The 13050-nt window shown below is 50.1% G+C and overlaps 1 long non-coding RNA gene across 1 annotated transcript in view; it reads right to left on the bottom strand.

The window, feature by feature from the left end:
* The window catches only part of LOC137626317 (uncharacterized), a 37612-nt gene extending 24835 nt beyond the window's left edge, over window positions 1-12777 (bottom strand). The window contains exons 1-2 of the long non-coding RNA XR_011041007.1: window positions 12669-12777; window positions 4133-4254 (exon numbers count right to left, since the gene is read on the bottom strand). This is a non-coding gene — a long non-coding RNA (uncharacterized lncRNA). The remainder of the gene's footprint in view (window positions 1-4132; window positions 4255-12668) is intronic.
* Between the last annotated feature and the right edge of the window lie 273 nt (window positions 12778-13050).

The raw sequence follows: 13050 nt of genomic DNA on the forward strand, positions 1-13050 counted from the left end.
CCCCTAAACTTCTCATGTGTATTGTGTATTCTTGTCTGTCTCTAAGTTGACCACTTGGACCAGTGATTGAACATTTCATAAGGTGCCCTCTTAAGGGACAATCCAACCATAGTAATGTCCCAGGGAAGTGGTCTCACCCCTATTGGAAAACAGGACTGCTCAAGACTATGTATGGGCGTAGCGGGTTCCGCTGAGGAGGAAGTATCAACTCTTTCCAGCCTAAGGCCTGGCTCAATGCTGGGATATAGCTTTTTGCCACTGATACTGAGAGTAGTTTTTCTCTTCAGAGTTACATACATATACCAAAGGCACTTCCCCCAATTTTGGGGGGTAGCCGACAACAACAAGAAACAAAACAAAAAGGGGACCTCTACTCTCTACGTTCCTCCAGCCTAACCAGGGACTCAGCCGAGTTCAGCTGGTACTCCGATTGTAAAACCTCAATTGAGGACAACTGTTTGGACTGAGATGTTCCAGAGGCGAGATAATCCAACAACTTGTGCCAAGGCTATGCTGGCAGATAGAGATGTTGAATGAACAGGGTAGCCACCTTCTAAAACGTACCATTCAGTCCCGAGATGGGAACCTTCCTACAATGATGCCTATGTTTATACCTGGGTAAATCAACATTTATTTGGGCTCTAGAAGTGACCTCTTTCGGTTCACCACAATCATCATCGTGTGACAGACCAAGAGAAGTCTGTCTTGGTAGAGAAGAAGGTTGTCCTCCAAGTCTTTAAGGAACAAGCAATCACCAAGGTAACGCAGAAGTGTGCTTTTGGTGTGTACCTATGTCTAAATTAGAGTAAAAACTCTGGCGGTGAAACTTGCCGAGCTGGTGAATAAACAAAGCAAAAAACTTTGAATTGTTATGTTCTACTTGCAATAACACATGGTGGTACTTCTTTGAGGCAGGCTGGATTGAGATTTGGAAGTACGCATCCCTAAGTCGATCGTCATCATGATGCCTAATGGCCTGATCGCTTACCTGATTGTGCTTGGAGTGTCTCTCGAACAAAGTTTGCAGAGAACTCATTCAGGGTTGAGAAGTTTATGACAGGTCTCTGGCTTCCAGACATCTTCTCTACAAGAGCGTCAACTGAACGACCTGAGGAGTAGTCAAATTCTTGCATTCAGCAACAGTCCTTGGACTGTGCTGAAGGCACGCCGAAGGAGCACCCATGCATGTCCTCCTCTGTCTCATAAATATCCGGGAATGACCTGGAGAGTCCAATATGAGCCTAACTAAGCAAGTGGACCGGTAAGAGAGGTTACATGTAAATAGATAGGAGAGAACCAGTATGTGACTACTCTAAGTTGGCACCCCACTACTAAGTCCAAACTTTAAAAAATGAGTGTGTTAGTGGAGTTGCTCCCATAGGAGAGCACTTTAGCAAGCTGGTGAGAGGGTGAGCAATCAACCAGAAGTTGGTTCAAAGATATACAATCAATCAGAAGCAATATCGGTAACATGCTAAGCAGACAAAGTTGTAACTTTCAATCGCGCACAAGTAATGGCACTCTCTTAAGAGTGCATTGACACAGTAGCATGTCTCGTATTTCTCTAATGGGAGAGCAAACTGGTGAGATGGAGCCACATTAAGAGCGTGTGATCTGAAACCTATCTGTGATCACAATCTGATGTCGTTCCAACAGATGCTCACGACTGCGAACAGCTAAGGGGAAAGTCAAGTAGCTTGACATCTTGCTGTCTCTTCTTCATCCTGCCTATTCCTTCTTCATGAAGGAATAGGCACCGCTGTCTCTCCCATGGAGAAAGAAATGGTAGGAGCGACTTATGCAACTCCTATTGAGCAGTCTTCCAGAACTAATTGTCTAATTGGGGAAAACGATGGGCATTGGCTCTGTTCTCTTTTGACCGGCAGTGTGTATAAAGTCAACTGACTGACTACATGCCTGAGGACGAGGAAAGTACGAGGATCACGCCAGGCGAACGGGTTTTTTGGGTCCCTTCGGAGAGGTCGCCAATAGATCGGAATTGCCCTGATTCCAACTTTTTGGCAATCTCTACTGTTTTACTTCTTGTTCTTCCATGTGCCAGAAAGGTGTACAATCACGATGCCTTTGTGTTGCAGCGAGTCAATTCCTTCTCCTGTTTGCAGGGAGGAGCCACCTGGGATAAAAAAAATTATGACCTGGGACCAATGGAAGAGTTGAGGGAGGATGTGGTGAAAGAGGGGGAGCTATATGACTTGCCAACCCTTGTCATCATGAGGAGCATATTTTTGTAACTTTCTGAAATTCTGTAACGATGGAGCTTTACGCCATTAGAGGACCAAAACTCCTTTGCCAACTCGTTAACCTTCGATGAAGGGTCTTCCATTCCTTGAATCTCTTTTGTGAAACAAGGTCTGAGTAGACACTAATACAGAATTTTCCATTATGAAAGCGTCAAAGGCGGCTACACGTTGTGATGCTTGCCTGTAGCATGCTTCTACATCAGTTCTACTCTGTGAAGGCAGGTGCTTCACAAAAGCCTGCCTATTCCAAACCCCTAAAAGTCTGAGCATACCAGTGAGGAGCTCATAGCATGCACTGGTGTTAAGCTCGCTACCACAACAGGCTCAGGAAGTGGAGGGATTGTCTAGTAGACACAGGCAAATTAATCCAAGCACGGGCAGTCATGTCTGTGCGTGTTGAGAGACAGGTTGCTCGCTAATACAGGGATGTTTGTGAGAAATGTACTTCTCAATTACGGGAAACACATGCATCCCAGAGAGAGGGCATGGGAGGTATGCTAACATTAAGCATGTCTCTTCCCACGGTAAGGAGTGCGAGTTAAGGAAAGCATGTGTGAATCCATGGGAGCGTGTGAGGCTCTTTCACTTGTTGAGCGCTCGAGTGTGAGCATGTCCCATGCTCGCTTATATTAAGCGTATCAGGAGGGTGCCGAGCACATTCAAGTTCTGGAGCACAGGGTTTCCCCCCTGGTCGGAAAAGACGTGCGCGCTAAGTACAGTAGTGTATTCATTGGTAAACAATGATTCAAATTCCAAACATATTGCTTTTGAGCACGCACTTCAAACTGAAGGATAGGGTCTCCATTCAGGAAGAAGAGCTTTTTCCTTCCAATATAGTATTTTTCCAAAGGGCACTATCATAAGGCACTGAAGATTATTCCCCTTCCGAGTTATAAAGAAGAAACTTTTAAATTTGTTTAACCGTAGACGAGCAAACAATCTCAAAACTGCAGGAAAGAAAAGTAAAGGCCATAAAACTCCAGCCAGTAGAGGAATATCTGTACTCACTGATGGTTAACTTTAAAGCGAGAGTTCAGTGGGCAAGAACAGGGGCGGGACTTTCACGCTCCGGCTGGTAACTATTGGCCATCTGTTCACACCTCGTTATGAAAGTTTAACTATCCTGTTCTCCAGCTTTGCTGATATTCCATCCTGTGTAAATGACGAAGCTTCGTATTTGTGCTGGAACTAAAATACTTGTAGCAATCAAGAAGGATGAACAATGTATTCTCAAAGCCCTTTGAATTAAAGGATGAAAAGTTTGTAGATGGATTTAAATTAATGACAAGCTCCTTATCTTTAGATTTGTATAAAGTTCTAAGCTTGGGCTAGTGCTCTCAGTTTCAAGTGGTTTTCCATCATCACAAATATATATTATAGAATAAAAAGTGTGGTTAAGGGAAAGGGCAAACTGTCAGAATGAATGTGCTGAAATGAGGATCTTGACCAGACGAACATTTAAGTACTGTACAAAAACTTCTGTAATCACAGCCTGAGGTGCACTGATGACATTATCCTCATGCAATGAATTAACCCTCTTAACCAAGAACCTGCAATGTAACAAGTGAAAGAGGCCTATTAGATGAACCTTAATTGTGACCACCATTATCATTAGTAGTCAAGTTGGTTCACTGAACCACTAATAAATACTTGAGTTGCTTCATCAAATGTCGTTTTGTTTACAGAATAGTAGAAAACTGAAGCAAGGTACATATAGTAGGGTATGAAACACTTTAGTTAGGAAAAGACAACAAAATGGATGGAAAATTAATAGATAATAGTAGTGCAGATACCTTAAGACCATCACTTGCTAAAGGAATTCTACAAGACAGACTACATATGGGGAAATAATGAAGTGTGCTCTAACTCACCAAGTCACAATGGCTCTGAATATTATGCCATCCAGGTAGTACACGATACTGGCTTGCCAATCACAAGAGGATACTTGTACAAATGCAGTCTCTCTTCCCTTCCCCAGACAATACTGCTACATCTATAATAAAAAATGAAATACCTTTTATAAACACACGGCAGCACAAAAGCATACTATATTTCCTATGCAATGTTTAATCAAAATAAGCCTGTTTCCTATCAATGATCCCCCACCAATATTGATTTCTCTTCTCTTCACATTAAGAGTAGCACCTTTGTTCAGTATATCAAATACATTTTCCTAAAGGTAGCTAAAATATGATGTTTTGTATGGTTATGATTTGTACTGAAAACCCTTAAATATAAATATGAAGTGAAGGGTACCCTTGGAATGTTCATAACACTATCTACTGAACTACATCTATTGAACAATGGCTAATGCACGAATCTTGATCTTCAATGATGCATGTCAGACTGTCTGCCTCAAGTTTCTATGGTCTATTTAAATTCAAGATTTTCAGTACAATGATCCTTCAAAGAGATGAAATAGCAATTCACATTGTCAAACAAATCTTCAAACAAAAATAGGAAAAATATGAAGCTTGAAACTAAGAACATTTTTAAAAAATTTAGTAGTTTATAATTTTCATAAAGCATCTTTGGAAGGAAATTGTATCATTTCTTAACTCTCAAGGACATAAGGTTTTTTTTTAATATGACAAATTCGGAGATAATTTGTATTTTTCCTAACCATACAAACCTTATCTATTTACATTGGGTTTACTTTCGGCGTAGCTGAAATGACGAGCCAATAGTTTTTAACGAAGGTTAAATACCTCCGCGCTAGTTTGCGGGGGTAGGGGAAGGGGTAGCTTGCTACCCCTCCCCCCCACACACCGGTGATTTGCTTCACTTCACTTAGAGGTAGGACTTGACTTGGGGGAAAGGGCTGGCGGGCAAATATGTGTAAATAGCTAAGGTTTGTATGGTTAGGAAAAATACAAATTATCTCCGAATTTGTAATTTGTTCCGTAACCGAAATACAAACCACGCTATTTACATTGGGTGACTTACCCCGTAGGAAGGGTGGAAAGTCCCCAGCCTTACTGACTTTGGCTTTACCCGGGGGCTCCGCTTCCCAGTGAGTAGCACTTGAGAAAAAGAGCCCCTGCACCTCACAAGTTCCTCGCTTCGCAAGGAACGTGTGGCCTACATAAGTTGTGTGTGGAGGAAAGAGCGTGACTCGTCCTATGAAGTTGACCTTGAAACCTTTAGATAGGAATCCAGGATAGGACTTTCCCAATACCCCCTCGTCAGGGTATGGGGGACACGACAGTATTAAGCTTAATACTAGGAGCACAAGGAAGCATGGGTTACCTGCAGAGGTTGAGGTCAGCTATGCGGAGACCAGGATGCTGCTTCCCCAAGAGAGGGGAGGATGAAGAAAGAAGTAAGGGTCAGACATACTCTTTCATTCACGCAGACTAAAACCGGGTAACAACGCCCTCAACCTACTGCTACTTGTCCATAAAGGAGCCTGAGGTTAGACCAGCTGTTGTGCAGCCACCATAGGGCCGATAGAAAACGTATCGAGGTTCCTGTGGGTCACGTCCTTCAGGTAGTGGGCTGTGAAGGTCGTCTGATGCTTCCAGACCCCAGCTTGAAGCACCTGCGTCACAGAGAAGTTTCTCTTGAAGGCCAGGGACGTAGCAATGCTCCTGACGTCGTGTGCCCTAAGGCGACGTGACGGAGGAGAGTCTGGATTCAAGGCGTGATGGATAACCCTTCGAATCCAAGCCGAGATGGTGTTCTTGGTGACCCTCCTCTTCGTCCTGCCTGTGCTAACAAACAATGCTTGCACTTAAGGACGAACTGCAGCTGTTCTCTTCAAGTAACACCTCAGTCTCCTCACTGGACATAGTAGCAGCTCGTCTGGGTCGCTTGTTACAGAACGGAGACTCGCGATCCTGAAAGAGTCGAACCATGGGTCCGGCACTCCAGGGTTCTGAGTCTTGGCAACAAACTCAGGGACGAACCTGAACGTTACCTCCCCCCATCCCCTTGAATGAGCGATGTCGTACGAGAGACCATGAAGTTCACTAACTCGCTTGGCAGAGGCCAAAGCCAGCAGGAAAACCGTCTTCCAAGACAGGTGGCGATCAGAGGCCTGGCGTAATGGTTCGAAGGGAGGTCTCTTAAGAGCCCTGAGAACCCGAACCACGTTCCAAGGAGGAAGTCTCACTTCCGACTGAGGGCAGGTAAGCTCATAGCTACGTATGAGTAGAGAGAGTTCCAGCGAGGAAGAAATGTCCACTCCTATCAGCCTAAAAGCCAAGCTTAAGGCTGAGTGATAGCCTTTCACCGCTGAGACCGAAAGGCGCACTTCCTCCCGCAAATAAACGAGGAACTCCGCTATTGCTGGAATAGTGGCATCGAGTGGAGAGATACCCCTCCCACAACACCAACCACTGAAGACTCTCCACTTCGCCTGGTAGACTCCCTCAGAGGACTTTCGCAGGTGCCGAGACATAATCTACGCAACCTGTTGCGAAAAGCCTTTCTCCGTGAGGAGACGCTGGACAGTCTCCAGGCGTGAAGCCGAAGCGAGGCTACGGCCTTGTGGAAGATGTTGCAGTGTGGTTGTCTGAGTAGCTCGTGTCGTGGGGGAAGTTCTCTCGGGAGCTCCGTCAGGAGCTGCAGAAGGTCCGGGAACCATTCCGCGTGATGCCATAGCGGAGCAATCAGTCATCGAACAGTTGACCGATAGTCTAGTCCTGTTGAGCACCCTTCTCATCAGACAGAACGGTAGGAAGGCGTACACGTCGATGTTGTCCCACCGTTGTTGGAAAGCATCTTGCCAGAGTGCCTTGGGGTCCGGGACTGGGGAGCAGTACAGGGGCAGCTTGAAATTCAAAGCTGTCGCGAACAGATCCACGGTCGAGGAACCCCACAAAGTCAGGACTTTGTTGGCTATCTGAGGATCCAAAGACCACTCGGTACTCACTATCTGCGTTGCCCTGCTCAGACTGTCGGCGAGCACATTTCTCTTGCCAGGAATGAAGCGAGCTGATAGTGTTATCGAGTGGACTTCGGTCCACCTCAGAATCTCTACTGCAAGATGGGATAGCTGCTACGAAAAAGTACCTCCCTGCTTGTTGATATAAGCCACTACCGTGGTGTTGTCGCTCATCACCACCACGGAGTAACCCACCAGGGTCCGTTGGAATTGTTGAAGAGCCAGAAAGACGGCCTTCATCTCTAGCAGGTTGATGTGCAGGTAGTTTTCTGATTCTGACCAAAGGCCTGAGGTCCTCTGGTCCAGAATGTGCGCCCCCCCCCCCCCTTCTTTTGACACGTCCGAAAACAGTGTTAACTCCGGGGGGAGGACGAGGAGATCTACTCCCTTTCGCAGGTTCTCGTCGACCAGCCACCACCGCAGGTCCGCCTGTTCCGAAGGTCCTATCGGGACCTTTAAGTCCGGGGAATCGGATCCTTGATTCCACCGGGACTTGAGCCGCCACTGCAGGGATCTCATCCTGAGACGGCCATTTGGAACCAGACGAGCCAGGGAGGACAGGTGACCTAAGAGACGCAACCATGACTGGGCGGGAAGCTCTTCTCGCCTGAGGAAGGGTTCCGCCACCCTCCTCAGCCTTGCTATCCTGTCGTCTGATGGAAAGGCTTTGTGGAGATTGGTGTCTAACAACATGCCTAGATAAACCAGTCGTTGGGACGGCTGCAGAGAGGACTTCTCGAGATTTACCACGATCCCCAGATCCTGGCAAAGTCCCAGAAGCCAGTCTCGGTGTCGAAGAAGAGTCGACTCCGAATCTGCTAGGATCAGCCAGTCGTCCAGATAACGAAGGAGACGGATGCCGTTCCTGTGCGCCCAAGATGAAATCAGGGTGAACACTCTGGTGAACACCTGAGGTGCTGTGGAGAGACCGAAGCACAGCACCTTGAACTGATAGGTCTTGCTGTCTAGGCTGAATCTCAAGTACTTCCTGGAAGACGGATGGATTAGGATCTGGAAGTACGCGTCCTTTAGATCCAGTGTGCACATGAAGTCTTGTGGTCTCACCGCAAGTCTGACCGTGTCCGCTGTCTCCATGCTGAACGGAGTTTGCTTGACAAACTTGTTCAGAGCTGAGAGGTCGATGACAGGTCTCCAGCCTCCAGACGCCTTCTTTACAAGAAAGAGTCGACTGAAGAAGCCTGGGGAGCCGTCGACGACCTCCTGGAGAGCATCCTTATTGAGCATGGTCTCGACTTCTGCCCGAAGGGCTAGCCCCTTTACCGATCCCATGGCATAGGAGCTCAACGACACTGGATTCGCTGTCAGGGGAGGTTGAGATGTCGTGAATGGGACGCGATAGCCTTGGCCGATCACGGAGACCGTCCAAGCATCGGCCCCATGTTGCTGCCACCTGTGCACGCAACTTTGAAGGCATCCCCCCACAGGTGGGCACGCGGGGGGACTGCCACTCCTAGCGTTTGCGGCCGCGGCCGCTCCCTCTAGGAGTCTTGCCTCCCCTAGAGGACTTACCGCCCCTCTTGTCCTTGGCTGGAAAGGGCTGGGGCTTAGACACCATTTTCTTAGCTGCCGGCGCCTGCTTTGGTGTCTTGCGAGGCTGCTGCTGCGGTTGCTGCGGAGCTGGAGGCTTGTAGGGCCGAGATGCAAGGGCCCATTGGAGGAGGGAGTCTTGGCTAGACTTCCTCCACCTCTCAGCTGTACGTTCCATGTCCTGCAGCTCGAACAGATTCCCCCCAAGGAGGGAAGCGTGCCTGAGCCTGCAGACATCCACGGCGGGGACCTTCGGATGGATCTTCTCGGTCACCGCATCACGCCGCTTCAACACCGAGTTGGCCCAAAGGTTGGTAACCTGATGTGCCAGGAACTCAATGGAGTGAGTGCCCAAGAGGAGGAAGGTCTCCAGGGCCTTCCTATTGGTCTCCTTAGACAGATCCTCGGAGCGCAATGGATGCCCAGAGAACCTAGCCAGATATCCAGCCACGAAGTGGCCTGCATGGCGCACTTCTCGACCTTCTCATGGCTCAGGATCTCCGACGCCGAGAACGTCACCTGCCGGGCGGAGAGCTTCTCAAAGGGAACTCCCCTAGCGAGCTCTTCTACCGAATGATGGAGGGGAAGAGCGAGGCTAGACTCCCCCATGATCTCAAAATACCTCCTCTGCTGAAGACGAGGAGGTGGGAGGAGTTTGTTCCCGGCAGAGGAACGACTGGAGGAAGCGAGAACCGCGAGTTGAGCATTGGCCCTAGCTCTGGCACTCTTCAGCCCCTGGGACCAGGGCAAAGCCGCGCTGGCCTTGGGGGGCTTCTGAGTTCCGTACACCTGATCCAGGACCGTGTCCTTGCCTTCACGGGGGGCGATCACGGGGTCCATGAACCCGTTGAGCTGTCTCATCAGGCTCAGAACCTGCCAGAAGGCATGCTCAGACTCTTGCTGGTCTCCTCCCTGTGGACTGGCAGCTAAGTCTCCTGTCCCCGGAATCTCTTCCTGGGGAGATGCGTGGACGTTCTCCCGGGGCGCAGCTGGATCCTGACGAATTCGAGAAGAAGACTTCGGAATCGTCTTGGAGTCCTTAGGTTCCCTTCTGGGCGAGTTAACAAGACCCCAACAAAGAGGTATGGACGGCGCCTTCCACGCGAGACGATTCCCCTCCACGAGGAGACTACTCCCCCCTTGGTGCCGAGGGGGAGACCGCTACCTCACTGGATTCTCCTGAGGACGGAAAAGCCTCGTCCTCGGGAGAAGGAGAAAGCGCCTGCGAAGGGGACGGAGCCTTCCTGACGGAGCTCTTAGGAACCAGCTTCTCCCTGGGAGAAGTCACCACGAAGTCCACTCCTCTCCTTCTCTTCAGCGGGGGCGAGGCCGCCGTTGGCCTGTGTCCTTGATCGGCGAGTGCCAGCTTCATAGCCTTCACTAATGCCCACATCACAGGACCAAACCAAGACTGCCGAGACACGGACACAGAGTCCGAAATTCCCGCTGGAGGGAAGGGGATCAGGCGATCCTTCGGAGTGGACACCACTGGATCTGCCTGTAAGGAAAAAGGGGAAGAAAGTTGCTCTGACCTCTCCGATGGGTCTTCCCTATCCTGAAAAAGAGACCTGCGCTTAGGCGGGGGCGATCCTGATTGCAGTCTGGCGACACGCGTCCCTGCTGCTGTCGCGAGCTGCGGAACCCAACGCGAACGGAGGTCGTGCTGACGCTCGTGCGTAGGCGAAACTAAGGAGTCACGCGTGAGAGGCTGTTGAAGCGCGGGCGCGCAATCGCGCGCAGACAATCGAGCGCGGGAGCGGTCGCGCGCGGGCGAGTAAGCGCATGAGCGCGTGGGCGAGCTGGCGAGTGAGGGCGTTGGCGCGTCGGCGAGGGAACGCGTTGGTGCGTGGGCGAACGAGATCGCTCCGACGACCGCTGTCGATGGTGTCCAGGGGACCTGTAACGCGTGGGAGATTGATGGCGAGCAGGCGATCGATGGCGCGTTGGTGAACACTGGCGTGTTGGCGAGCGATGGCGCGTTGGCGCATGGTGGCGCGTTGGCGAGCGATGGCGCGTAGAACGCGTAGGCGAGCTGGTAGAAGGAGACCCATGTCTCTCCAGATCCTCTGGGTGCCGACGCGTAGGAGAGCACTTGCGCGCAGGCGAAAAATCACGCGGGCGGTCAGGAGATCGCCGATGTTCAGGGGATCGCTGACGAGCAGGCGAACGTTGACACGTCTGTGATCGCTGGCGAGCTGGTGATCGCTGGCGAGCAGGAGGGCGACGCGTGGAATCCTGTGTGGGAGCTGCCGGCGCGTTGCGCAAAGGCGAACATTCACGAACGGGCTCAGGAACAGGAGGTCCGTGGATGCGAGGGCGTACAGGAACCTTAAAAGTACGCGTAGGAGACCGTGAGCGTTGCTGCGCTGGAACAGGCTGACGAGCAGGATCGCGAGGGCGAGAAGAAGAAGAGTCCTTGTCCAAGACCTGAACCGAAGTTCTAGGTCGCGCGGGCGAACGTGGGCGCGTGTCAGGAACTGGGAGCGCAGGTGCGCTCTGACGGGCAGGAGATCTAGAGCGCTCAGGAGACCGATGGCGCACTGGGCGCATAACAGGAACAGCAGGATGTTCGGCGTTCTCAGGAGAGCGCTGGCGAGCAGTGGGGCGACGATTATCAGGAGAGCGCTGACGAACAGGAGAGCGCTGGCGATCAGGAGAGCGCTGACGAGCAGGAGAGCGCCTGTGCGCTAACACTGCAGAAGGGCGCACAGGGGAACCCTGACGCGCAAGGGAAGAACCCACACCGTGGGAGGCAACCCTTTGCCCCGAAGGGACCGTTGCCCGTCGGATGACGAGGTCAGACTGCTGTCCATCTGCAACAGAGGGGGAAGGTCTGGAAGGCGTAGGAGACCGATCCCTAGAGAGGTCTAAGGAGACAGGAGCTGCCTTCAGCAACGTCATCCTCATCAGGAACCGCAGAGGTTTGCCCCGACCCGTCGGAAGCCTCTGTCACCATGACGTCGACGATACAGAGAATCTACCTCTGCTATCACCGGCGACTGCTTAACAGCGGCCCCCAACTGGACAAGGTCAAACAGGGCTTCCTTGGAGGGCAGGCCCTTAAGCCCCAAGGAAGCCCAAAGCTGAAAAAGATCATCATGAAATACAGGATCATTATCAAAAACCTCCCCCGGAGGAGGAGGGGGAGCCGCCCCGCTATGGGAGGCGACGCCCTCTCCCCCCACCGAAGGTCGGGAAACAGAACTCGGGCCTGCACTCCCACTCGGCGGTCTCTCCTTAGGAGCCAGACGAGGGGGAGCTTCGGAGGAGGTTTGGGCGGCGGAAGAAGAGTCCCGAGAGCCTTCCTCCTTCAAGGCAACCCCAGAAGGAGAACGGTCTCTCTTGGACTTCTTCTTACGCCGGCGGCCAAACCTCTCTCACTGGGAGGCAGACCACTCCCTACACTCACTACAAGTATTTTCTCTGTCACACCGTCGGCCTCGACACTGCGGGCAAAGGGTGTGAGGATTCGTATCCCCCGCAGACATGAAAGTACCGCAAGGGCGACCGGCAATACCAGGGCACTTGCGCATGGTGGACATCCAAGGGCGAGGCCAACTTCAAACACACACAAGCTGAGGAAAAGCAAAAAAGATTAAGGCTGTCAAACGAGGACGATGGACAGACACGTCTGTTCATCGCCGGAGCCAAAAGTGAAGTGGAGCAAATCACCGGTGTGTGGGGGGGGAGGGGTAGCAAGCTACCCCTTCCCCTACCCCCGCTAACTAGCGCGGGGGTAGTTAACCCTCATTAAAAACTATTGGCTCGTCATTTCAGCTACGCCGAAAGTAAACCCAATGTAAATAGCATGGTTTATATTTTGGTTACGGAACAAGAAAGAATTAAAAATTGAAGCAAGGAGGAGTTCAGAATGTTCAGTAAAAAAAAAAAAACAGTAAAAGACACTGTAAAAAACTCCAAGTTACCAGATATAAGTACAGTATGATGCTAAGTACTGTACAGTACTGTACCTGAATCCAAATACTGCCGCTGTTCAATCCATGGTGGTATAAAGACTATCCAAACAATTAAAGATGTGGCGACGTATATGTTAATTACTTGGCTGCATCCACACTGTCTGGAAATTAAACATACCACAAATTTTGATCGTTCATTGATATACTGTTTAACAAATAAAGCATAAAAATAAAATAAATGGTAAAATTAGACTAAGAGTTCAATTTCATTCTTAAGATTCTATACAGACAAAAGTTAGTAATCTGGACTATCCAAATACCATCAATTCTTATACGAGTATTAGCTTGACCATGTACGAAGTTATGCAGATTGGAAAGGAAAAACCCCATTTGACAAAAAACAAGTGGTGGTGACAGCAGAAAAATAAATTTCAAA

The sequence above is a fragment of the Palaemon carinicauda genome, chromosome 33 (genome assembly GCF_036898095.1).
Source record: "Palaemon carinicauda isolate YSFRI2023 chromosome 33, ASM3689809v2, whole genome shotgun sequence".
NCBI classification, from domain to species: Eukaryota; Metazoa; Arthropoda; class Malacostraca; order Decapoda; family Palaemonidae; genus Palaemon; species Palaemon carinicauda.